Source organism: Helianthus annuus, chromosome 16 (assembly GCF_002127325.2).
Source record: "Helianthus annuus cultivar XRQ/B chromosome 16, HanXRQr2.0-SUNRISE, whole genome shotgun sequence".
NCBI lineage: Eukaryota > Viridiplantae > Streptophyta > Magnoliopsida > Asterales > Asteraceae > Helianthus > Helianthus annuus.
This window is the reverse complement of record NC_035448.2, coordinates 29,297,403-29,324,458: the sequence shown is the minus strand read 5'-3', so window position 1 is coordinate 29,324,458 and position 27,056 is coordinate 29,297,403. Positions and strand designations below refer to the sequence as shown.

General features: G+C 34.2%; 2 long non-coding RNA genes and 1 other non-coding gene across 13 annotated transcripts; 1 reads left to right on the top strand and 2 right to left on the bottom strand.

Annotated features, from left to right (window-relative positions):
- Window positions 1-17,500: 17,500 nt before the first annotated feature.
- TRNAN-GUU lies at window positions 17,501-17,574 on the bottom strand. The gene has a single exon. It is a non-coding gene; the product is annotated as a tRNA-Asn (tRNA).
- Window positions 17,575-18,313: 739 nt separating this feature from the next.
- Window positions 18,314-21,106, bottom strand: LOC110916817. Of its 11 annotated transcripts, XR_002580052.2 has the most exons (6): window positions 20,791-21,106; window positions 20,530-20,624; window positions 19,869-19,913; window positions 19,672-19,765; window positions 18,763-19,132; window positions 18,314-18,555 (listed from the first exon to the last, which is right to left on the bottom strand). It is a non-coding gene; the product is annotated as an uncharacterized LOC110916817 (long non-coding RNA). The 11 variants fall into 11 exon arrangements; XR_004884291.1 differs by lacking the exon at window positions 19,869-19,913 and having other exon boundaries at window positions 20,791-21,009; XR_004884290.1 differs by having other exon boundaries at window positions 19,672-19,913; window positions 20,530-20,685; window positions 20,791-20,975.
- A 4,138-nt stretch (window positions 21,107-25,244) lies between these two features.
- On the top strand, window positions 25,245-25,754 carry LOC118488342. The gene is made up of 3 exons (XR_004884283.1): window positions 25,245-25,354; window positions 25,535-25,647; window positions 25,724-25,754. It is a non-coding gene; the product is annotated as an uncharacterized LOC118488342 (long non-coding RNA).
- The last annotated feature ends 1,302 nt before the right edge of the window (window positions 25,755-27,056 follow it).

The window sequence follows — 27,056 nt, the reverse complement described above, 5'->3', positions numbered from 1 at the left end:
ATATCTGGAGTCCTTCTAAGCTCCCAAAGTGACCCCTATATTAGGTGCATGTATCCTTTTGGAGCTTATTAACCTGTCGATCCTTAATCGATACAGGATGCTCATCACATCATAAATCTGCATATCATTATGCGATAGTGCTCCTTGACTTATTGGTGAAACACATCCTTCTGTCACTAGTGTAGAATGTATTGCGAGCTTCGCCAAGCTCCTTAAATAGGTTTTAGCTTATAAGCTACTTGATCTTGATACATTCGATTTCCTTCGAATGATTCTATATATATTCAGAGCTTAACTAGCCTGATAATTTAACAATTTGGCACACCCTTCCTGGGTGATATCTTTTTGTTGAACCTTATTCCTTAACAAGAATTTAGGAGGTTTGCTATTTTCATTAATCCTTGACTTTTCTGCCGAATATTGGCATCTTACAGATGGTTATGAATTTGCGTGATCTTATTTGTTGTTTCCAATGCAACTTTTAGATCCTGATAATTGGACTTACCAATCTATTGTCCTAACAATAGATGTTTAACATTCCATCTATACAAGGCCTCCAAAAGGGCAGCCTTGATGCTTATAAATCAACTATTATGGAAAATCTTATCTTAAGGTGAGCTGGTTATTCCAACCACTGCTTAATTAATTTTTAAGGAATAGCTAATCCTCGTCGTTAGTCGAACAAATCGATGATCCTGGGCAGCTGATGGTGAATTCTTAATTGTTGCCTAAATAGGGTTGCGGTAATCAATGCCTAAGCAAAATGAACCGTCTTTCTTATTTAACAATATCAAACTCTCGGAATATTGAGTTAGGCTATATGAATCCTCTATTTTAAAACTTACTTAATCGAGGTTTCGATTCCTCCAATGATGGTACTAGCTGTCTTGGAGATTTCATACTATTACAGCCCTAAATGGAATATAATTCCTAACTCTACTTGCCACTAGGAGGTAAATAGGGTAATCCTTGCAGGAGGTAATCAAGACACACGGAGGTTACGGAGATTTTCCAAATCTCGGGCTCTAGTTCATTCATTGCCTAGATAAGTGGCATACTTACGTTACGAGTCCACAGATTTAATCAAAGACGCTTACTTGGAAAATTCCATTCTGGATATCTTCTTTGAATACCATTAGTTAACTTTAGTACCATATGACCATTGGAATATCTTTGTGGTCCCATGCATTAAACCTCCATACTGATCAGGCATGGAAGCAATTTATGGAACATGTTAAGATACACCAATCCTCATATGGCGCTTTTGTCATACCATTTGGTATTCGCAATCGATAGAGATCAAAGAGATATCAAATACATATGCGGATGCACTTCCTCTAGAGAGAGGATGCCTCTAAAAATTTTATGCCTGAAGGCTTCTGATAGGAACAGAATAAATGGTTCTTATGATTTCGCCTGTAAGTTTTACCCTTCACTTAATAACTATGGTTCTTATGAAAGATTTTAAAAGTTTGCTATACTTATAGTTTATGAAGGATTTGGAACAAGTAGCATTCGACTCTTTGAACCTTTTCACGATCTCCTTCACAACTTTTCCAACAGCTGCGTCTTAGCATAGTTTGAAGAACATCCTTGGACTTCCTAAGGTTTACAATTGTAGTATCATTAGCATGCATCGCATCATCAATGGCGTGATTGACTGATGTCTTATCCGAGTTTGTCATACTCAAGATTTGGTTCCTATTACTAAATGAATCAATTCTTGGTTGCGATCTGACAACTGCTATTCCTCATCCTCATGGCCTTATATACTAACCATGGTTTCATTAAACCATACAGGCCAATATAGCATTAACATTCTTAATGAATGTTATTTAATATATATTAATTATACTTAGCCTTGGTCACAAAAGACCATTAATGGTATTTAAAGTTTGGTCCAAATCCATCATCTTTTTTACAGGGAATCAAAATGTCACATCTGTCTTTATTATAGTGATGAATTTGGATAGCTTGAAAGCTTGCCATAAGGATATCAGAAAAGAGTGATTCCTAATAGATATAAAATATCAATCTAAGATTTGTTGGAGCATTTTCTATCGTGTCGTCGGCCAATTTCTACCTCGCATTAAATGACCGGAGTCCTAATCAAGCGGAGATAACAGTTCTCAACATTTATCATTCATTATAGCATCATATGTGCCAGCATCAAATAAATTTTTGCATAAACTGTTTGATAAGGAAAGGTACCTGCTATGTAATTGTCATTCTGCACCATCTCCTGGGCGTTCATCATGTGTTTGTTTTCTTGGCCTCTTCGGGCTTCTTCTGATTCCTAGGGCAGTTGGTCTTGATATGCCCCTTCTCGTTGCAACCATAACAGGTTGCGTCTTTCAGTTTCTTGCAATCCAAGGTTTTATGTTCCTTAGACTTGCAAATCCCACAAGGTAGAGGCTGAGATTCAAATCTGCATTTCCCGAGGTGGTATTTTCGACAGGTTTCGCACCTGGTCTTCCCACCCGACTGCTGGCTGTCTTTCTTAGACCCGGAACTCTTCTTATCCTCAGAGTTCCTCTTCCTATCGGAGTGATGAGAATTCTCATCCTCCCTTTTACGCTTTCCATCTTCAGAGGCTTTGACAGCCTTGTTTCTGACCACATCGAGTGTGAGAGATAGCGACAGATCTGCCGCTGACCTGAATGTAGTAGGTCTTGAAGCCTTAACACTGGCTTTGATTTCTGGGGCTAAACCCCCAATGAAGCGAGCAATTCTCTTGGGTTCTGGTGTTACTAGGTAAGGAACCAGTCTGGACAGGGTATTGAAACTGGTGAGGTAAGCTTGACAATCTAAGTCTGTCATAACCAATGATAAGAAATCTGACTCAATCCTCTCAACCTCGTGTTGAGGGCAGTAGTTCTCCATAATGAGAGCAACAAACTGTTCCCATGACATGTTGTAAAGTGGGATCTTCCCAGCAGCTTGAACGAGAGCCTTCCACCATGCTAGTGCCTCTCCCTTGAACGATTGGGATACATACTTCACTACATCCCTCTCAGCACAGCCGCTGATATCGAAAACTGTGTCCATTTCATCCAACCAGGTCATATAATCAATTTCCCCTTTCTCCCCAGTGAAATCCCGGGGTTTGCAAGAAACAAAGTATTTATAGGTACAGGACTTGGTACGTGGTTCATTATCGAACACTATCCTCTTGGATGGAACACTGTGTTGAATAGATGAATGTCGATCATCATCATTCTTTGACTCATCTTTCTTTGAGGGTGGCTTAATATGAGCCTCAGAATGAGTCTTGGGGGCAGACTTAGAGTGGGGTACAGATGAGGCTTTACTATGAGTCCCACTATACTCCTTGAATTGCTCCTCTACAGCTTTAGATATAGCTGTATCAATCAATGTACGAAGTTCTCCTCTGGTTATATTAATCATATCATCATCGTGGTTTTCCAGAGGATGACTGTTCATCTCATCAGAGTCAGCCATGTAGTCTTAATTACTATAAAAAGAAAAATAAGGGCAAGGTTTATTTAGAAGCCCATACATTACTATCGTTCTTGACGATTTATTAACCATGTTTTTAATACACATTTCAGTTAATTTGTTAACTATATAATTGTTCAGGATCTTTATCATAATCCTAAATTTTAAGTTAATAATAGCACAGAAGGCCTAGTCACGTAGACAAGTTTAATTTTTATAAGCCATGATTTCAGAGAATCAAGGCATTAAGGTTTGAATCAAAGTCCATTACCTTTTCTTGACAGGGAGTTGTAGGCTACCACTGTCTTTAGTCTCAGAGGACGTTAATTATAGCCCGTAGGCACTCCATCCTTAAGGGATGATTATTTAAATAAGGGAATTTAGAATAACCCTTTTTTTAAGAATGACTTATGTGATTTTATCGAATCACATTTGTCACGACCCCCGACCTCATCTGGCCGGAATCGGTGCCGTGAGCAGTCCAGTGGTACCGGTGATTATTTTGAAAAACATTGCAGCGGAATTTCATCAGGACCGTGAGTTAGGAAAAATATCAGAGTTTAGAAACACCGGATTTTATTTAAAAAGATGGAATAAATTCCATGTTTTACAAAGGTAGCTTTTAATAAAAATAATATTTCTTAATTTGAAAATAAGCCACTTCTTGAAGTCCTTCAGTGTCGGATCCAATCGTTACTCCAATCTATTGTAATTACCTGAAACGCGTTTTAAAAAGATTTGGTCAGCAGGGAAATACTGAGTGAATTATTCTAGTTACTGGAAAATGACACATTTATTATAATTCACAGTGGTAAGATCTTTTACAATGTATCCTGATATCAACCAACTACCCACAGTACTTTACCACTCGATCCATTGGCCCATACGTCCAATGGTATCTGTGATTATGGTCATATCACCCAATGGCTGCCCCAATGGTGACGATTATCAAGTAATGTGCACAATACCCCACATACCGGCTGTAATTTGGTGATTCACATAAACTTAATCACTGTAAGTTATAATTCTAAAAATACTTTGGAGTATTGTAAACGATCACAAACTGTGATAAAAGAATTTATAAAAAGAGAATAACTCACAAATCATTATGCAGGATTGAGTTAACAAACTTCTTGATTCTACTTCTTTCGATAATTAGGCATGTACTTTATTATTCTGGATCTTCTGATGATTTAATAGTTTGTTTGATTGTAAGGGTGTAGTTGGGAGTGTTTTTGGTGGTTTAACAGAATAGAATACGTGTTGGTGTAAAACCCAAATCAAACCTTAACGGTAGTCATGAGATTCGAACCTTAACGATTTTCACAAAAACCGGGTTAATGATCAATACAGCAGTTACGATAATTTCCCGAGATCAAATTCTCACAATGAATGACCAAGTGCAATACTTCAACTCATTTATCAAAGTGACAAACGACAAAGTATAGTACTTCAACTCGTATATCGAATTATCGACAACGACAAAGTACAATGCTTCGGCTCATTTATCGGATTACCGACAAACGATAAAGCATAGCCCAATGTGGGCGGCACTTAAACATTCTTTGGATATATTGATCGCTCGGGAACTGAATCGTAATAGCGATCGAGTAATTATTGGTTAGAACACCAACGTATAGAGAGAAGAAGAAGAGAAATGAGCAAAGAAAAATGAATCCTAAGCTTCTTATTTATAGCAAGCAGGCAGGCAGCTCAATTTCATATTCGGTCGATGTGGAATCAAGTGACGTGCTTGCTAGCTAGCTTGACGTGCTAGCTAGCTAGCTTAGTTATATTAATTCAGCTGCTTAACTCGTTTTTCTTGTATAACTTTTAAAATATAACGTTTTATAAAACGACGAATATGTCTTTAGAACGAGCATATTTTTATCTACGTTTTAACCTAAGTTTCATTAAAACGGAGTAAGGAAAAAAAATAATATATTTTATTATTAATATTAAACGTTCTTATACGACCTCATATATATCTATTTTTAATAGACCTTACTTAGCTTAATTAATCTTGTTAGCTTAATTAATATTGATTAACTGATTAATTAATCATACTAAACTTAATTAGGGTTTCCTTATTGCATAATTATCATACTAAATATTAATTTTAGTGAGGGTTGTTATATCCTCCCCACCTTAATAAAAATCTCGTCCTCGAGATTTGAACTATGATATTTTCTTGGGGTTATGTTTCTTCTTTTATTTAAGAGGAATAATGTAGCGTGGAATGGAATCAAAAGATATTTTGAGGGGTATGAACATTTTAAAAATAAAAATGATTTATAGAACAATTGGATTTAAAATGAACTTACTTTAATCAATTGAGGGAGATTCCGATTCGATAAATATCTATTTGTGAATGGGAGTATGGAAAATGATTTGTTAATGATTATCCGAAAATCAATATCGTTTACTTAAATGGTACTGGACAACATGATTCAGTGTATTGTAATCTGAGTACATAATTGTACCAAGAATATGACAAATCAAACGAATGACTCATGAATAGGGTTTAACACAGGCTACAACTCTATTCGGATGCTACAAAGCGTTTGTAATGATTTGAAAGAATTCAATAATGATGACCGAATAAATTCACCGTTTTCGAAATTGTGAGTTTCAAGGAAGCGAATCTAAATTTTTCAAAAGATGAGATATTCCGATGAAATGATAAAGTTTCCAAGGTGATTATGTTTAAACCAAAAGATATATGATCTATAGATTTTTAGAATGAATGTGAAGAACTTTTTGGAATTAGTAAAATTCTTTGTCAGAAGAAAACTTACCTTGATTGGTACCTAAGGAAGACTTAGAATTGACGGGTTCAAAAGGAAATAAAAATGAATTGTCAAATATTTGAGGTATGAAAAATCAATGTGCTGAGATGAGTGAATTTGCAAAGATACACCAGAAGATGATAAAGTTAGTGTATTAGAGTTCCAAATTGTTTTAAATGGTGAAATAATGTGATAGTATACTATTAGTGACTATATTTTTCATGCTATGTCCTAGATATGGAAATATAATAAAAATAAGTTGTTTTGACATGACTAACCATTATATTATATTTGTAAAGCCAATGTAATATATATTATTTGTTTCGCATTTTTACTATATGTAAATGGTTACCACTTTCAAATAAATATTATTTTAGTATTTATTATACTATGTAAAATAACTTATATTTATTATGTAATATAGATTACAAAATACTATAGTGAAGTTATTATATTTACAAAATATTTTAGTATTATGATTTTGTAAAAGAATCACTATTATTTATAACGTTTAAATGAAAGTTGTGAATAAAAGGGGTAAAAGTATTTGTAAAATATTTTATATAACACTGGGTCAATTCTATGTGATTACTTATTTTTATTTTGAAACCATATAGCGTTGTAAAATGTAGTTACAAATGTTGTGGTGACTATTCTTTATGTATTACAATGTTCTTCTATCCCAATGTAGTTGCTGACTACTATATTATTCTTATATGGTTATTTTCTTGCTAGAGTGTTATAGTACATAGTTATCACAAAATATGTGATACATAATTATTTGTATAATTTTATTCGTCCCTCTAATTCTGGTATTGTTTTATAAAAATATGTCTTCTCTTTTTAGTACAAAGTAAAATATTTTTATATATAATTAAAATTTACTAAATAAGTATGATGACTTAATTAACTAGTCATTATCACGGCGGATATTGGTTAGTGCTGCCTTGTTTAAGCATAGGTGGCCAGTCCATGCCTAACTAAGGCTAGGCTATTCAATACATGCCCTTGATAATAACTCTAGTATCTAAAAATAATATTAACACTATTACTATTAATATATTATTACTAATAATAAAACTAATATTAATTACCAATAACAAATGCATAAACTTAAATGAGAATATACTTTAAACAAAAATATAATTTCTTTACCTTAATGGTTTTAACAAAAAAAATTTAATTACAGAAATACTATATTGTAAGTTTCTATATATAATCAATTAAGTTTATACAATGTTTTTCGATTAATGATGATAAGGTAAGAAATATCACGAAAGGCTCGATTGGTTGTAAGGACTACGGAATTTAGGACATGAAATGGTGGATTATTATCTTAGCACATAATTGTGTTAAGATTGCTTTTATAAAATAAATTAATAAAGCGGATTCAATATAAATAAATAATTAAATCTTAGATTAGCGCAATCTTCAATTTTGTGAAAATGTCATCACAAAGTGATCGTGATCAAAGAGATGATTTGATGAATTTGAAGACTAAACAAGCATATTATGGTTTAAGAGAATTGAAGTGCTTGTTAGGACTATTTTGAATATGATGGTTTCAATCCATCATATGGGACTTCGAATTGAGTACATATTGTGAGCAAGTTCACACAATTGAACTTGGTGTAAACAAAACGAGTTCATGTATTAATAAGAAATTTTGGGATATGTTTACAACAAAAACCATGTATGCTAAAGGAAATTGAGTTTTTCAAGAAACTTATTGACTCAATATCAAAGAGTCAACGTTTTGCAATAAACGTGGTTTATAAATGCAAAGATTAAGTATAGTGATATGATATTTGAACTTTTGATAAAAATAATAAATTGGAATGAAGCCCTCCAGTGATCTTCATAAATCAAATGAACCACATACGCAACAACAGTGTATGTGTAAGGTGTGGATTTATCAAGAAATGAAATAGATCAATATTTGCTACTATGGAAGAAATCCTCATGGTATGATGACTATTAGAGGAAGTAGGAACGGAAGTCAACTCTTTATAGGCAGAAGTCAGAATTGCAACGAAAGAAATATAAGAACTTCTTATTTGGAGTTTCGTGTGATAACTATTTGTTAAATGACATTATCAGAGAATGTCGAATGAAGTGAAATGAAATAGGGAATGTGCAAAACTATATGACTTCTTTTGTAGTACTAATAATTATGACTCAGGTTAGACTATGCACCGATGTTTGTGAAATGTTGTTCCAACGTACCTCAGCGAGATTTTGATTGTTTTGTAAGATCATGTGGCAAAATACCGCTTTTTGATTAGTAGTACTTTCACCGACGGAATTAATATTGGTGTTATCGTGCCTAATTTATATTTTTCAAAGGTCTTGCCTTGGAAGTTTGTGTGTGATAAACTTTGACGTCTGTGGACGTAAAATTTTAAGTTTCATGTGTTTTCTTGTGCATTAGCACAACTTTAGATGGTTCTTACTTGCGTTCATAATTTATGGCGTTAATAATTTATGGCAACGCATTGGTAATTCTTATATTTTTGATGGTGTCCCAACTTAATGGGTTTCCAGTATTATTTTGTTGCATGAGTTACGAGGTAGATGATCAAACGAAAGAATGTTTGATATCAAAATTAAAGATATATGCGAAAGATTTCTGATAAAGAAATCTATATACATATGCTTGTGCTTTATTCTTAATTGACTTTTGGAATTCCTTATAGATATACATATCTATATTATATATTTCATATGTTGTAATATACATACCTTTCATAGGGTTAAATGTATATAATAGATTCATATTCCCAAAAACCAGTTAGATATTTGGTCATGATACTATTTAGGGAAATCTTGTTACTGGTTTGACATACCATTTATCCCGTCTTGTCCGGTTCGCGCCGGAGCGGTAATTTCAGTATATCCGGACAAGCTGGAGAGTCTGCTACTCTATATCCAGTTTTGCCGGAGAAAATTTCCTATTTCCCATAAATAGTATCTTTTTCAAAAAGTGCCTTTTTTATTAGGGCTTTAATCCAGAATCAAGGAAATTTATATTTCCATAATATATTTTTATTCTTGACCAAGTAATACCAATAAACAAGAATAAATAGCAATTAAATGCTATTGCCTGCTAGTTGTTATTCTTATTGAATACCAATTATACTTATTTATACTCATATAAGAAATTTTATCTTGAAGCTTATATTAAGACAAAATTCTTAAGTTCGAGTCTAAATATCATTCAGAGTGCTATCAAATAATATTAAGTTTCTAACTTTCCGTTTAAGCTTAGGTATTATTATAACACCTATTTGCGTAAACAAGTGGCTTAGCTTATACTAAGGCATCTTTTCTTATGTTCAAGTCTAAATACTATCAGATGTGCTACCAGTTAAGTTAATAGCAATTTCCTAACTCTTATATTTAAGCTTAAGTATTGTTATCACAACACTTATAGGCTTAAAGCAGTGGCTTAGCTCTGATACCACCTTCTGTCACGACCCCCGACCTCATCTGGCCGGAATCGGTGCCGTGAGCAGTCCAGTGGTACCGGTGATTATTTTGAAAAACATTGCAGCGGAATTTCATCAGGACCGTGAGTTAGGAAAAATATCAGAGTTTAGAAACACCGGATTTTATTTAAAAAGATGGAATAAATTCCATGTTTTACAAAGGTAGCTTTTAATAAAAATAATATTTCTTAATTTGAAAATAAGCCACTTCTTGAAGTCCTTCAGTGTCGGATCCAATCGTTACTCCAATCTATTGTAATTACCTGAAACGCGTTTTAAAAAGATTTGGTCAGCAGGGAAATACTGAGTGAATTATTCTAGTTACTGGAAAATGACACATTTATTATAATTCACAGTGGTAAGATCTTTTACAATGTATCCTGATATCAACCAACTACCCACAGTACTTTACCACTCGATCCATTGGCCCATACGTCCAATGGTATCTGTGATTATGGTCATATCACCCAATGGCTGCCCCAATGGTGACGATTATCAAGTAATGTGCACAATACCCCACATACCGGCTGTAATTTGGTGATTCACATAAACTTAATCACTGTAAGTTATAATTCTAAAAATACTTTGGAGTATTGTAAACGATCACAAACTGTGATAAAAGAATTTATAAAAAGAGAATAACTCACAAATCATTATGCAGGATTGAGTTAACAAACTTCTTGATTCTACTTCTTTCGATAATTAGGCATGTACTTTATTATTCTGGATCTTCTGATGATTTAATAGTTTGTTTGATTGTAAGGGTGTAGTTGGGAGTGTTTTTGGTGGTTTAACAGAATAGAATACGTGTTGGTGTAAAACCCAAATCAAACCTTAACGGTAGTCATGAGATTCGAACCTTAACGATTTTCACAAAAACCGGGTTAATGATCAATACAGCAGTTACGATAATTTCCCGAGATCAAATTCTCACAATGAATGACCAAGTGCAATACTTCAACTCATTTATCAAAGTGACAAACGACAAAGTATAGTACTTCAACTCGTATATCGAATTATCGACAACGACAAAGTACAATGCTTCGGCTCATTTATCGGATTACCGACAAACGATAAAGCATAGCCCAATGTGGGCGGCACTTAAACATTCTTTGGATATATTGATCGCTCGGGAACTGAATCGTAATAGCGATCGAGTAATTATTGGTTAGAACACCAACGTATAGAGAGAAGAAGAAGAGAAATGAGCAAAGAAAAATGAATCCTAAGCTTCTTATTTATAGCAAGCAGGCAGGCAGCTCAATTTCATATTCGGTCGATGTGGAATCAAGTGACGTGCTTGCTAGCTAGCTTGACGTGCTAGCTAGCTAGCTTAGTTATATTAATTCAGCTGCTTAACTCGTTTTTCTTGTATAACTTTTAAAATATAACGTTTTATAAAACGACGAATATGTCTTTAGAACGAGCATATTTTTATCTACGTTTTAACCTAAGTTTCATTAAAACGGAGTAAGGAAAAAAAATAATATATTTTATTATTAATATTAAACGTTCTTATACGACCTCATATATATCTATTTTTAATAGACCTTACTTAGCTTAATTAATCTTGTTAGCTTAATTAATATTGATTAACTGATTAATTAATCATACTAAACTTAATTAGGGTTTCCTTATTGCATAATTATCATACTAAATATTAATTTTAGTGAGGGTTGTTATAACATTTTTGTCAAGCATGTAAATGATGCTTTCAAATGTTAACAAGGTTTTGAATCTCTTATATAGGTTTTACTATCTTGGCCATGTCTGCAATTGACATTTAGGCTAGGTTTTACCTTTAAGATTCTTTTAATATTTAACGCAGAACAATCCTAAATTGAAATGTTAACGAGGATCTGAATCTAATTGTGGAACTACCGTCTTGGCCTTGTCTTAATGTGACACATGGCTAGGTCTTGTCCTTATAATGGTAGATCTTATAATATAGGAATGATATTTTAAATATAATCGTTCCTTTAAAATTTAAACAAGTATATGGTTGCCCTAAACGGGACTTCTACTGAAAATGACTCGCCCATGCAAGGGCTAATCAGAAAAATAACAAAGGAACCAAATAAGGACAAAATAAAACGAATTAGGATTTGTCCTATATAATTGTCTAGACTCAAGAATGTGCAACTGTGTAACTGAGATTAAATACAAAGGCTAGCGTTTAATTCACTCAGTGTTGGCTCTGATACCAACCTGTCACACCCCGATATTTTCACGTTTGACCGGTGGGCCCGGTGGGGAGTATCGTGACGTAGTTGATATCATCATAGTCAAACAACACAATATATAAATGCACAACGGAAGCAAAAGATAAATATATTACAATCCGAATATAAAGTAATATCAAGTATTACAACGGAAAGTAAAGGATCCACAGGCGGATCTTAAAACATAAACATTGTTCAACAGACTTTAGACGCCTAGATCTTGCAAGATTCCTTATTAACGCCCTGAGCTTCCAGCCAATTACGTTCAGTACCTGTCACTTAACCTTTTTGGAAAAATACGTCAGTTTACACTGGTAAATACACTCAACCGACTCATTTGAAAAGAGTTTAAGAAAATTGATTTAGATGCACCAGGCACAAAATATTTTGACACTTTGATTAAAATGCACAAGGCAAAATTAATCTTTTATAACTTGGGACAATTATATAAATAATCTTGTATACAGATTTACAGGTTCGTTATACGTTCAGGGCCCGATGTTGAAACCGAGTCAAGATTAACAGACACGCCACAAGTATAAGCCCACAAGAGAGTGAGATACCGTTTCCCTTTAAGCAACTTTCAGTGTATGCCTACACCCCGTGCTTAAGGCGTGACCATTTTATAATACAATGATGTCAAGGATATCCGAGACATGGTCATTAACCCCTAAAGGCTTTTATTTCAAACAATACAGATTAAAACGGGTTAATTCAATAATTTAATCACAATACGATTAAACATTCAATACCCGACCAAGCGGTATTATTATAATACCGTATCCCAAGCCCGTATAGGGAAAATAAGTTAAGAGTATTTACCTGAGCTAAATATAAATTCAATCCCAGCCGTATATCAATTCAGCAAGCACAAGTACTTCTACTGGGGCTCTTAATCTGGAACGAAGGTTTTTAATAACCTATTAGATTTCTAACGGGTCTTTAATTAAGCCTATGCTTAGACCGGTTAGTTTTTTAAAGAGGAAGATACGGTTCAAACGCATGATAAGGCGAAGACCGGTTTAGAATGTGGTTTTTGACCCAACAAGCTTGTATGCTTGTTTAATATGGGTAACTTACACACATTCTGGATTTTGAGACCAAAAAGATATGGTTTGACCCGTTTCGGCTAATTTATGCAAACTAGTCACATAAGCCGATCCGAACGCGACAAGCGCGTAACGAGTAACCATAAGAGTCATATACAGGTTTCCTAAGTTAATATGCCTTAAATATGTTGTGATATCAGTAGGATACCTTCCAATATGCCCAAAACGAGTTTAATCTCAATATAAGCCCCGAAGGGGTATTTTGGTCATTTACCTAAGGCATATATACTACATGTCATACAACTAACTAAACGTCGTGACCATAAGGTATAACCTCGGAAGGTTATTCCCTATATACTATGGTCACCTAATGTGTTTGGTCGGATCCTAATGATCGACCAAACGGGTCGGGTTCGAAAGTATAAATGATTGTTTAGATCGCTTACCTTACGACCCTACATAAGCACTAAACTAAAAGTGACGAGCTAAGCATGTTAAAACATGCTTAACTAAGTTTAGAAAACAGGTTTGGTATCAAAACAAACGGTTTTGATACCTAAGAGTAGTTTGGTTACAAAATACGCAAGAATATGCATTTTGGCCAAAACTACGACTCGTCACTGAGCCTAGATAACGTGGTAATCAGTAGGTATAGTCACTAGGGACTATAGCCATCGTGATTACACTCACGTTATGAAGTTCAAACGAACTTTGCATTGACCATAAACTGGTCAATGCAGAAAGTCAAACAAAGTTTGACTTTAACGCTAAAACGAATAAAAGAACGAAGGAACACTTACAAAGGGTCCCCGAAAGCTAATCTTGATCCAAGTAACTCAGGTATGAAACAATGGCTTCAACTTAGAGCATTCTTAGATCAGATTTGTGGGTTTTGAAAGTGAATGGTTTGGGTATTTATAGTAAATGGACAACCGTTAGGATCGTTTCTAGAATACCGTGCTTTGATCTTGCCCCCACACTTGTTGCAACACATTGGTACCCAAGTTTGGCCCCCCAACATCAGGGATTAACATGTGGCATTGGCCTTTGGAGTGTTTAGAAGCTATTTACAATTGATTAAACAACTTTTTCTGGTCTGAAGGGGCCTCGCGTGACGCCAAGGGGGCTAGGTGTCACGCTAAGGTCCTTCTGATCAGCAAACAGTTTCCAAAGCTTCCATTTCAGTCCCCGTTGTGTATTAAGGCCATTTCCGACATGTTTAAGGCTCGTTAAGTTAACTTTAAGGCCCTAAAATGATGCCTAAACATTGTGGACATGAAACATGCTCAAAAATATCCCGGATGTCGGTTCGTTTGGTCGTACGATTGCGATGTTCGCTTAATTACGACGGAATGCGCATAAGCACGAAAGACGATCCAAATTGCGTGACGAATGGGTTTTTCTTATGCCAAACACTAAAATAAAATATTTTAGTGCTTACATAAAATTTTGGATGTCCAGGTGTATTCAGAACGTAAGTTATGCGCGAAAATGCAAACTTATGCACTTTTTGACGCTTTTAGTCCTTGAATGACCCACAAGTTTATTTTAGCACACTGAACCCCTTAAAGCCTATTTCTAAGCTATGTAAAGGATATTTATGGTATGTTTAACTTATGGTCATGTTCTGGAATGTTCGTTATAGTTCAAATTGGTATATTTTCGCAGTTTGTCAATTTTAGTCCCTGGTCCTTCTACACTTGATCTTAACATGATTTCTTGCACTTTGAGCCCTCTAACTTGACTTTTAAGGGCCTTAAGACATAACCAAACTTTGTTAAGTCCTTGGGTAACTTTATGGTTACCCAAAAAGTCATAAATTTCAACGTTGACGCTTTTAACCCCTCGTATACGAATATTGTCATAACTTTCTCATATGATAGCGAAACTTGGTGAAATTTTTATCATGTATTCTAGTGAGCATAATTGATCGTTACAAAGCTTCGGGTTTGCTAAAAGGTCACTCAGAGGTATACTTTAAACATGCTGACACATTTAACCCCTGTAGTTTGTAATCTCTCACTTTCTTTCATAATTAGCTTCATATGATCCATGAATCATTCGTTTAAGGGTATAAACATCATGTAGGGATATTGTAGGGTACATTTATCCATTGTTGACATTTTGAACACTTATATTCACATATTTTCCATGTTTGTCAACTTTAGTCCTTCTAGAGTATTCTTTCACACGTTCAAAGAGTCACACCAAATTAACCACGCTTCCGCAAAGCCAGGCTGTCAACATTGTTCAACAAACACAAACATCAACATAACACAAACACGGTTTAAGGACTGTGACTCAAAGCTTATGACACGTGTCAATACATTATAGGACTTGAATTTTCGAGGTGTTACATGTGTGTGTATGTTTAATGTATGAGAATGTTGGTCGGAATAAATGAGAGAGGAGTAAATGAGAGAGAGAGAGCTTTAAATGTGATACCTTCCGAGAGCCTGCCCTATCTTCACCCCTTTCTCCCCTTATATAACTTCAAGACCTTATCCTTCATGTGAGATATTTCCATAAGATGATCCGACGGATTCTAGCAACCTTTGGGGGGCTCAGACACGTGTCTGGCCCCCAACGGTGAGATGGCAGCTTCATTAAATGCTTCCGGCGGGGAAGTACAAGTTCCAGCCAAAGATCCTCTTCTAATCGAGCATTAAATGCAGTCAGTCTCCTTTGATTCTGATTTCTCGCTCGTTTAGTAAAAGGAGAACCTTAGTGAGCAAGATAAGCCACTGATGGGCTTATGTCTTGTTGGGCCTGCACGATGATAGCCCAAAGCGGGTAAATGGGATTTCCCATTGGCCCGTCGTAAGATGCCAATGCAGATGTGAAGAAAGTTGAGACACCAACTCTATGCCTTTATCAAGATGAATTGGATAATGAAGATTGTTTATTTCGTACCAACATTGATGAAACTGATGATCAAAGATGACATTGCGACGATACATGGGAAAAGACCTGTTTCAGTTCTGGACCGTTTTGCCCATCGTTTTCTTACATGCATTGATCGATCTATGGCTGTAGTTGTGTCCAAATTTAAAGCTCGAAGAGCTCTTTTTGTCTTGTTTTTTGTATTGTACGACGTTACAAAAAACAATTAGATATGTTTTTGGGATGTTTTTATTTTCTCAAGGTTTACATTCTGAAATATTTTTTGTTTTGGTAGTTTTGACTTCCTGGACAACTTTGATTTGTCTAAGGTGCTTGTCATTGTTGCATTTCTTGTAGCTTTAGTTCTTGATATAACTACAAATGTAGATGATGTCATTTTTGGTAGACCCAGTTTTGTTTATTTGTTATTTATTGCTTAATCTTAACAAATCACATGAGAGTATCAGAATAGTAAGATTATATATTTTGGTGGAGTGTTTAGAGGATCCGAAATGAAACGCATCTGGTCGTCATGATGGTAATAAAAACTCGTTATTTGATTCTATTATTTCAATGCCTTTTGTTATGGAAAAAGGGAATATGTCATAGAATAGTAACCAAGTTTCAAAAGTGTTCTAATTAGGTCACTCGTATCGTTTTTGTCCCATTTAGATAACTTAACAATCAAAACGAGTCATTTCCTTTTTTCTATGTGTCAAGAAAAAAATGAAGAATAAGATGTTGGGTCGGATTATTTTAATATATGAAATTATATTTATTAAAAATAAAAACACTTTAATTACATTAAAAATTAAAAAAACAAGTTACGATTCACGTCATCACTCAAAGTTAGCATCAAATAAAAGGGAAAAAAGAAACAAAAATCCACATCACCATGGTTACTTACGAAATGGATGAAAAAACCCTTAATTTTAATGAAAAATGAATGTTGAGTGACCTGATTGAAACACTTTTGAAACTTGAGTGACCTAATTGGAACACTTTTAAAACTTGGTTACTATTCTACAAAGTTACCCCTAATAAAAACTCGTTATTTGATTCTATTATTTCAATGCCTTTTGTTATGGTGTTTAAGTTGTTGCAGTAAACTTAAATTTGCTTGGTCCGAGTGGATGAAGAATCCACTCCTTTTCATGTAACCGTTTTTTTTTTTCCTTGAGGCTAGTCTTTTGCTAGCCGGGCGTGTGGTTTTTATATAGTTGTCTTTAAAAAAAACTTTAGTCAGGCTTCATGCAAGTTTATTACTTACAATGTTTTAAAATCCGGTTTTTATACCATACCGGATTTGACTCAGAAACGGTTTAACTGGGTGTATCGGGCGGTTCAACCGGGTATACGAAGCGTTTAACCGGTTCTACCGGTACAACCGGCTGGTTTGAACCGGTTTTTAAAACATATTTACTTCTTGATATAGATATTAGTTTTTTATGTATCTATTTTTATATAGAAAAGATAATATTTTTTGTTAAATAGTTATTTATTTATATTATTGTCAAGTAACTCACCGGTAGACCGGCTTGAACCTAATTTTGAACCATGCTTTGGCTTGTTATAATAATTAAAAAAAAGAAAAGGAAAAAAAGGAAAGACGCTAGAAGGAGGGCTTGAACCTCCGACCTTGTGGTTAACAGCCACACGCTCTAACCAACTGAGCTATTCCAGCTTTTCGAATTATTACAACTTTATTTATCATTAATATCTGTGTTTTAAATATACACATTCCGGTTTAGATTTAGCCCTTGTAAGATTGAGAGAATCGTAGCCCGTATTATTGTTCTCCATCTCTTCGACTTGCTAAACCTTATATCAACTAAAATTTTAAATGTACAAAGTTTAGATTGTACCATCTATATATACTAAAAGTCAAAATTAGTTCCTCATTTTCATTTATAGAAGAACTAAAGGTGTATTATTGTTTTGGCATGATATTTGACATTTTGACCATATGAATCATCTCTGGAAAGTCTCGAAATGTTGGATGTTTCAGTTAATAACTTTACAGGTTTGGTTACGACCGCTTTAGGTGATCTTGAACCTTTAAATAGTTTGAATCTTTTGTTGAATCGGTTCGTTGGGGACTTGCTAGGGTCGGTGGTGAAATGTGTTAGCTATAATTTGTTCACGGTTGAGATTCCGGATTGGGTGTTTAGTTTACGATTAAAGGGTGTAATTATAATTTGTAGGTATATGTGGAATGGTTTTGTTTTAAATGAAACTAGAATATATACCCGCCGCGCGTTGCGGCGGCGAGCGGCGTAAGTAACTCAATTATTCGATTGCAATCTGGTTTATTATACAAAGTCTCTGACCCATGCACTTGTTGTAGATTCTACAGGTGGTGAAAAGCCCAAGCATTGATGCTGGTAGATGTGGACTTGGTCAAAGAATTGCACATTGTAGCATGTTTAAAATTGAAATTTAACACATACTATTTCAAGAGTTTTCTTTACAAAATCCATTAATGCTATGTAATATCCATAAAAATTTAGAGTCCAACCTGTATTTTTATTAATACTAATATACTATGCTTTCTAATTCGCCTTCTAAAATAATTATTGCTCCTCCCTTGTCAATGCTTCTTCTTCAACTTCACAATCTCTTCCTGAGTTCGTTTTTCTTTGAAACCATCTCCCCATCATCATCTCTGAAAAATTAAACAACTTATTTAAACTTGACTGTTCAAGTAAATGGGCCAAACGGAAAACTGTTAGCCCGATAAATGACCCTCATTTGACCCATTACCCAACCCGCAAAACATCCATTTTTCCAAGTCCGTGCGATAAAGAAAATGCGAGTTTCTCAAGCGATGAAGAAGATGCAAGTTTCAAATGGAAAAAAAGTGTAATCATACCTTTGATTCCATTTCCGCTTCCTAGTGACTTTCCTTTGAATCTCAAAATCATCAAACACTCTGCTTTTTTTCAACATTATTGTTATATAATGAATGTTGTTTAAATGATTAACACACCATAACAATCAGCAAAAGCAATTATCACTCACTCGCCACTAAGAACACGTTCTAAAGCAATATCACTCACACGCCACTAAGAGCTCTAAAGCATCATCATCTCTAAACAATTTTTGCAATTCATTTTCTTGACCGCATCATCAAATTTTAAATAAAAAGAAAAGTAATTAACAAAAAGTGTGCGAATTTTACGGGTAGAATCACTGCATCATGCGATGCGTGCCTAGCCTCTGATGTGACCAAGGTGTCCAATCTGCTCATAGATTAAAAAAGCATTGTGAGTTTCATAGTTAAGTTAAAATCAAGAATAAATATTGTTTAGTTGAATTATATGCAAAAAAGATGAAGTTTTACTCTTGGCATGTTGTCAGACATTAAAAATCTTATGCTTTGGTAAGATTTAGTTTTCTGTTAGTCTACTATTTCCATATTATATTAGTTTTCCACTTTGTGTTTTGAGACAAATAAACAATAGAACTATCAGAATGAAAATTTAATGATCTAAGTTAATCCAATCTAAAATCTTATAAATAATAGGAAACCAATAGAATGGTCGACTTCCATTTCAGATTCTATACTTTAAAAGAAAAAATATATATACCAAGTGATACTGGCTAAAAGAATGTTAATCGGCATGATTTTTTAGCAACAAAGGAACTAAGCTTGAGTATTTGAGGTTGTTCATCAAATCAGTTGCAACGGAAGTTCAGTGACCAACTCATATTCTTTATTGTAATTTAACAAACACACAACATAATTTTTTTTAAAAGACAGAATTAGGACCAACCATACCTTAATTTATCTTCCGCTATCCAAATCATCGTCATCGGCATTCCAATAAAAAAACATTCTATACTTCATCCATCTTCATAAGATGAGTAATAATCTAATTTGCACAAACAATTTGTATGTAAACAAAATATATGAGCACATTTTAAAGGAGTCAACAAAACAATCAGATTCATAAATTAGAACTCTAAAAATCATACCGGCAAAGAACGACGACAAGAGGCATCTAGTTTTGCACAAACAATCTATATAAAAAGAAAATTACATATGAGAAGAAACAATCGAATTAATCATAAAAATAAAGACGATTGCGGAGCCGTAGCCAATGTCGGTGGAAGTCTTTGCATTGGAGAACGGAATGTATTTAGCCAATAGACACACACATACATACATATATACACACACACATGAATAGAAATGTCAAGAAAGAGTTGTGCAAGCTACTGTCGCTAATATAATAAAGACAGAATTGAAATACGAAACACATAATGATTACATGTATTTAATATTTGTTACAATGGAAGGGAAAAAAGGTTAAGAAAGTCTTATGAATTGATGCCAGTTCCCAAAGATTTGAAAAGATCAAAACTCTTTAAACACTTGATTAATTAGTTAACAATCCATACTTCTAAGGATATACTGATTCAATGTATCACATTTTGTACTCCTCATATACATAAAACAATCTTTTAAAGCTTAGAGTAAAACCCCAAATGCAAATTTATCAAGACAAATTGTCGAGCAATTGGCGTGCATTAAGAAGAACCCAAAAGAGAGGCAAACTTTAAGCACATATCATATAATAAAGAACAAACCATAGATTATGATACTGAAACTAAGGTGTAGAAAACCGTCGCTAACCTAAACAAACAAAATCATAGAAGAAGCAGCATCCAAAACCACTGCAGGCTACCAACAGAGCACATCGCTCGATCCCCTTTACTTACGTCTTTTCCCTAACAGGCATATGCATATGTCAATTTTTTAGCTGCAAATACATTCATATCTCGAGCAATACTTGAACACGATCCAAACAGAATTCATTATAATCAGATTGGTTGAACAGTTGACCAAAATCAAACCAAATATCTAGAACTTTGAAAGAAATAATGAATGATTTACCTGCTCAAACTCTTGGATTTCGGCATCTTTGTAGAACCCTAGCTGTAATGTGTACAAACCATAGGTGTAAGGTGGAGGATGTAGTTTACCGTGGTTTGTGGTAGTTTGCAGTGGTGAGAGACATCCATCTTTCTCTCTTTATTTGTTTCATTTCTTGAGAAGATAGCAAGGAAGATGTGTTTTTAGTCAGTAAAGATTGCTTTCCAAAACCACAGTACAACCCATGATTGCATTATTTACAACTTATATTGCATCATATAATCTTTTTTTTTAACCACACCCAAAGCTAAGGGTACAATCACCCTTAGCCTAAAGAAGTTAAAGGTTGATGTAATTTTGCCTATGTGTCAACTCCTAAGGTATGCCATGTAGGATATGCTGATGTCATAATCTTTATTACACATTACAATTAAATCAGTTTTAATTAACAAAATTTTGGCTCCATATTCAAAATTTAAACATGGCTCCAGATTCAAAATTTAAACAACAGACCTATAAAATGCTAACTCTCTCTCTCTCTAAAACTCATTTCAAAAGTTTCCAATCCAGAACTCTCTCTCTCTCTCTCTCTAAAACTCTTCCGTATAATATTTCTCCTTCTCACATTCATAACCAAAATATCACATTCTCCAATCAAATTATCGTGAAATTCGGCAAGAGTTTGAGCAATCAGATCGAGGAAACGTTTCCGGAATGGAGAGACAAGTTTCTCTCCTACAAAGACCTCAAAAAACGCTTGAAACTCATCAAACCGGTGGAGAAAATGGGCCACGACGGTAACCGTCCGGCGAAGAGGTTGCGGATCTCCGACGAAGAGTGTCCGGTGGCTGCTGTGGTGAGTTGTGGAAGGAAGAAGTTGATTTCGTGCAGTTGTTGGAAGAGGAGGTTGAGAAGTTTAATTCGTTTTTCGTTGAGAAAGAGGAAGAGTATATCATCAAATTGAAGGTATCAAATCTAGATTTGTTATAATTCTGTTAGTGTAGATGATAGATCTGTAGTTGTAGCTACTTTTTTTGCCCTAATTCTGTTATATGCTTTATTAGGTTATGTTTTGATTAGAAAATTAGTGTAGATGATAGATCTGCAGTTGTAGCTACTTTTTTTACCCTAATTTTGTTATATGCTTTATTAGGTTATGTTTTGATTAGACAATTAGTATGTTTAGAGTTCAATTTATGAGAGATAGTGTGCTATTTGAGCATGACAATGCAATAGATTGAATTCATATTTCATAGGTGTATATATGTGTATAGTTGTATGTTGACTGTATACATACAAGTATACAACCAAATCAGTGTCTAGATAGAGTGTTACTTTATCAATCACTTATTACAGACATGAAAATTGTAAAACATATGTTTAGAGTATACAAGTATATTGACTGTATACATACAAGCAGTGTTGCAGAAATCGGCCTAGGTGGCCGATTAATCGGCGCCTAGGCACTAGGCGGCCACTTACTGCCTAATTTTGAGCTAGTCGGTCAATTAATCGGCCATGGTCAAAGTCGGTCAAACGCGGTACCTAGGCGGTCCTAGGCGGTCAAAAATCGGATTAATCGGACTATATTAATCGGTCAAAATCGGTCCTAGGCGGTCAAAATTGGTCAAAATCGGTCAAAATTGAACCATACTATCTGAAACTTGAAGTATTTATGTGAATTTTGAAGTATTATTTTTATATTATTGGGTATATATATATAATTTTGAAAAAGATACATATAAAAATCCCATTCCGATTAATCCCGATTAATCCCGGTTAATCCCGATTAATCCCTAGGCGGTACCTCACCGCCCGACTAGCGCCTAGAGCCTTCTACAACATTGCATACAAGTATACAAACAAATCTGTATGTGTATAGTAGGTCATGTTTCAATTAGACAGTTAGCATGTTTAGAGTTCAGTTTATGAGACATTGACAATGCATGAGGTTGAATATATGTATCTTAGTTAATGTTAAGCATGTAGTGTGTGGTTGTGTGTATACATAGAGGTTTAAAACAAAAACATATTACATGTTATTTCTCTGTTTATGTGTTCAGTTTATCATTCACGTATTGCACACTTTAAGACTATAAAATTTTTTATCATGCTGTTACATAACAGTGTTCATATTAGCTAATTTCACTAGGTTATGTTTGGCAGAGTATTATGAGCTGAAATTACTAATTACTAATTTCACTAGGTTATACCTCGATCTTACAAATGGTGATGAACGAGTTTTTGATTGAAAATTACTATGGTTGTGAGTAACAAGTTGATTGTTAATTTAGGTAATGGGGATTTCTGTGTCATCATTATGTATCTGTGGTAGAAGAAGAAAGAGTTTCAGGTATGAGTTTCAGTTTTATATATATATATATATATATATATATATATATATATATTCGTTTGGATTGCTGTTCATAGATTTCGAATTAAGAGTTATTAGTTATTATAAAGGAAGATATGTTCTTGCTTATAAAGGTGAAGTTAGAATTGATGACAACGTTATTGGATTCACCCAACGTCGGGCCTGCTCTAAATGTTGCAGAAGATGCTTCTAATGCGGTTGGGTTTGTAGTTAATGATGATTTAAGTCAAAGTCAAACTAGTCTGAGAAAGAAAAGGCAAGTTACTTGAACCATTATAGTGTCGGTGTATAACGTTTCAATATGCCAAGCGTGGTGGTGATTAACGTTTTGGTTGAATTTTATAGGCGTAGAGCGGAAAATGCTGGAGAGTCGGAGGCTTGCAAGCGATGTAACTATAAGAAATCCAAGTTTTTGAAGTTGTATGTTCTATAAGTTCACTGTGTTAATTGTGAATATGAAAGCATTATTATTACGATATTAATGTTTGTGATTGTAATCCTGTTGTATATAGGATGTGATGTTCAGGGAACTGATACATTCTAAAGGAACCCGAAACTGCTGGCTGCTAAATCGAGGGAACAATGTATCAAGGTTATAATGTTTTAAATCGTCAAGTTCTTTTAAGTAACCTAAATATGATTTTACAATCTGACACAATTGCATTTTCGCCAAATTATGTAGTCTTCGCTTATGACAGCAGTTTTGAAACCACTGTTGAGTTAAAATAGTGGTTTGTGGAGAAAAACAGTGGTTGTTACATCTAACTCAGAAGCCATTTGTTCAAACCACTGTTTAACCCAACAGCGGTTTCAAACATCTGTTTTCTCCATAAACCACTGTTTTAACCCAACAGTGGTTTCAAGCCACCGTTTCAACCTAGCAGTGGTTTAACCCTTGTTGGGTTAAAACAGTGGTTTATAGAGAAAACAGATGTTTGAAACCACTATTGTATTAAAACAGTGGTTTGAACAAATGGCTTCCCAGTTAGATGTAAGTTTGGTTTATCTTAACACTGGAGATTACAATTTATTATAATTTATAATGGAAATTACCAAATTTTCTTGTCGCAGGTATGCCTTCAAGTCGCAAACCAGTTGGATCAAGGTGTGTCAAGATTCTGCTGATAAAAATATCGACATATGGTTTCCGGTTGGAAATTTTTTAATATATTATATCTTTTATTTGTAGGCGGTCCGAAACTTTCTCAAATCCTCTGAATCTTAGGAGAAACGCGTCTTCGTCGACTAATATGGAAGAGCTTGCTACAAAATGTCCGACAAATCCATGTAAGTTATTTATCTAAAACAATCCATGTAAGTTATTTATTTGGTTCATGAACGAAGGTTTCTGGAACAGACAACAATGAATAACTTTGTGTTGATTATTGAAGAGAATCGTTGATTATTGAAGATAGATTTTAGGACAAAGAGGAACAAAATAATTTTTTGTTTCATCAAATTGATCTCTAATGTGTATCATCTGTAAAATGTTAATGACTTTAGATAATTATATTGGTTTATCTATTCATTATTTGACCAGTTGTTTGGAAGCTTGATTAAAGATGGGAAAATCAAGACCATGAACAGAACTGAAGTGCTAAAAATAGTTGGCTTATTTATTACATGTAAGTTTTACATTTCTTCTAGATTTGATGTTCACGATACCTGAATTTATGTGTTTGTTGTGTTTTTACAGGGTGGACTTCTATATTGACAGTGATATAGGTTAGTTTCAATTTGTTTCTCAATTGGTAATTCTACTACGTAATGTCGTGTTCAAGTTATGATTGGAATCTTTAGATGATTATGCCAGTTCTGTTTTAGCTAAAAAAAAATCTAGCACATATCATCACTGATGTGATATTTGATTGAATATAAAACCATTTTTGGGTTTGCTTTGCGGTATGTCTTGATGGTTTAGTCGTCATCAAGGTTTAATTGAAAACTTATGTTGGTTTGCTTTGTGGTCTTTATATTGATATTGAATGCGAGTTTAGATATTTGGAGACTACTAAAATGGTTGAAGTTTAGGCAGTTTTAGACATAATATTTTGAAGACCAGCATTAATCAATTGTGTGAAGCCCATAATATTTTGCTAAACTGGTCTAATAGGTTGCTTGAAGATATGTGATGTGATAATAGGCAGGGGCATTTTAGTGTTTTTGATCGAATGGGTGTCAACTAGCCGGAAGAGCTCTTAAAATTCAGTTGTGAGTTTTGCATCTTCTTTAACATTTGCATCTTTTGTCTTATGATTATAACATGAGATATAGCTATAGGCATGATCTTTGTGCAGAGTAATAACAATGTGTCATGAAAACATGGATTTAATACATAAATGACTATAAAGGCATGTTTTGCATAGTATAACGATCTTTCTTTTTTAACAGCGCCAACGTATGCATATTGTCTTAAATAAAAGCATTTACATTCTACTAAAGGACATGATGGTGTGGGTCACCAAATGTTAATGCTCAAGAAGACAAGCCAGCTTTTGAAACAGGTCAGAACACCTTCTTTTTCGACTTGTGAGGTTTTAAAGTTGTGATCTTAGTAGATCTGATGGAGATAAAAATTAGGCTGGCAACTAAGTAAATCATGAAGGAGATAAAAATAGTTTCGGAACGCGTTCTCACGTGGATACATACGTGTATGCTTTAATTTTATATGTGAACTACTCAAACAAGCATAACTAATGCTTTTAGCTAATTTGCCAACTATTCATATACGTCAAATCATTAATTTTTCGTTAGGTGCTAAAATTAAAAGTTCAATTTCTTACAGGTGAAGGAATATGACTCAGTCCGTTCTAGAAGCCGCAGTCGAAGCAGAGGCAGGGGCTATAGCAGGAGTTGAAGCAGGAGCCTAAGGTTGGAACAAATTTTATTGCACAATTCATATTGTATTTTTTTTTATCTCGTGAAAATTATGGGGTTTTCCCCATCAATCATAGTCTGGTACACTAAGTTCGATCACCAGAACTGTTTTAAAGGTAACTTTTTGTATTCAGTTCAAGTCTCTAAAATGCAGCGAATTGACATTCGGTTCCATCTTTCAGATAGATTTGGTCTAGATTTTGTGCGGAAAGATCGTTGGCGTGGTGCTGCTCAACGCTGATGGATTCTTGTGTGTTGATTTTGTCATTTATCTAGATTTGGGGACTTTTTAGGTTTAAATTGATTTTTGATGTGATTACATTAACGTAGATACACTGGCTGTGTCTTCTGGATCTGATATGTTTGGATTTGAGCAGCAGTAGAGGAAGCAACGAACTGATAAAACGGGGAAAGTGTCACCTAAAGAGAAAATGTCAAAGACTTCAAGTATGTTCATTCTTTTAATTTCTTTGAAATATATTGTCACAAGTTTCTAAATCAAGATATCTTTACTGCCGCTTTCGATTTTGACTTTCAATGAATAATGATGGCCCTGGTAGCCTTTATTATTGTCTCATAAGTTGTTAAATTTAGTGTTTCACATGGATATAGTTTCTGATAATTTTTTTGCTATTACTTCAAAATAGTAGAAATTTAAGTAGCACCAATAGTTGAAATTTAAGAAGCACTAATGTTGTAACGAGTAGGCAAACAAGCAATAGAAATATGTAGCCCTTATAGCAATAATGTAAATCTCAACAATGCTATGAGAAACTTTACCCAAAAAAAAAACAATGCTATGAGAAAGTATAGCGATGTGAAAACCGACACTTTGAGTAATCACTTTCAGGTCAATGATCTTGCCGATGCAGAAGTGTTTACGGCACTTTGAGTAAAGTAATCGATTGCGATGTGAAAACCGACACAACTTTATGATTATCAATTACTTACCTTATTTCTATATCAAACATGTACACTAAAACAAACTGTCTTTAACATTCTTTTATAAAGATATGTAACTAAATGCAAATAATTT